This window comes from Dasypus novemcinctus, chromosome 7, assembly GCF_030445035.2.
Source record: "Dasypus novemcinctus isolate mDasNov1 chromosome 7, mDasNov1.1.hap2, whole genome shotgun sequence".
Classification (NCBI taxonomy): Eukaryota; Metazoa; Chordata; class Mammalia; order Cingulata; family Dasypodidae; genus Dasypus; species Dasypus novemcinctus.
Genome location: NC_080679.1, coordinates 7294934 through 7296093, shown reverse-complemented (window position 1 = coordinate 7296093; position 1160 = coordinate 7294934). Strand labels below are relative to the sequence as shown.

General features: G+C 41.5%; 1 pseudogene; it reads left to right on the top strand.

The window, feature by feature from the left end:
• Window positions 1-596: 596 nt before the first annotated feature.
• Window positions 597-770, top strand: LOC111764717 (U1 spliceosomal RNA; annotated as a pseudogene).
• Window positions 771-1160: the final 390 nt, after the last annotated feature.

Genomic DNA, 1160 nt, shown 5'->3' with positions numbered 1-1160 from the left:
CATTCACCGTCCATTAATATAACTGTTCTTAAACTTTATGTAAAACAGAATGCACTCTTTTGTGTACAGCCTTTATGCAATATGATGTTCAAAAGCCTCATCCCTGTTGCTGTGTGTTCTAGGAGTTGACTCTTTTTTGTAGGGTAGGGTTCCAATGTGTGAAAGCACCATGGTCAAGCAGTGGCCCAGTGGCGGCTGGAAGGTGTATGTGCCCAGAAAAACCATGTTCTTAAACATAATCCATTCCGGTGGTATGAACCCATTATAAGCAGGACCTTTTGATAAGTTACTTCAGTGAGGTGGGGCCCAGCCCAATCAGGATGGGTCTTACTGCTATTACTGGGTTTATAAGTGGAATAAAATTCAGATACACAGAGAGAGCCACAAGAAGCAAGAGGCTGACATTGATGGAACCCAGGAGAGAAGGGGGTGACCAGGAGATGCTGCCGCGTGCCAGCTGACAGAGGAATGAAGCATTACAAGAACACACGTCTTTGGGAAGAAAGCGACGCCGTGATAAGACTTTCTTTTAGCCTCAAAATTATGATTTATGCTTTATTAATATGTCTCATAAACTTGATTTGTTAAAAAAAATTATACTTACCTGGCAGGGGAGGTGCCATGGTCATGATGGTGGCTGTCCCAGGGCAGGGCTTGTCCATTGTGCTCTGCGTGGGCTGACCCCTGTGATTTCCCCAAGTGTGGGAAACTCAAGTGCAAGATTAGTGGTGCGGGGGGGGGGGGGGGGAGTACTGCGGTTGTGCTCTCCACTATAAAAACAAAAACAAACGTTAATCTCCAAACTTGGGCTTCAATAAATAACAAATATCCCCCCTACCAGAAAAAAGTCTATGAGCAAATAAATTCCCATGATTAAGTACATTTCTAAATTCACTTATTAGTTGTTTTGCATATTTGTCATGATTTTCTATTGAAGTAGTCATCAACCCCTTTCAAAGCAGTTTTCTTTCTTTCTTCCAAGTCTATATGCCTTTAATTAATTTTTTTTTCTAGCCTTACTGCACTAGGTAGGACCTTGAGTACACTATCGAAAGGAAGAGTCAAAAATGGATATCTTGGCCTCATTCTCAATTTTAGAAGTGTTCAATTTTCACCATTAAGGATGATGTCAGTACTCACAGATGTGATTTTTTACAGAT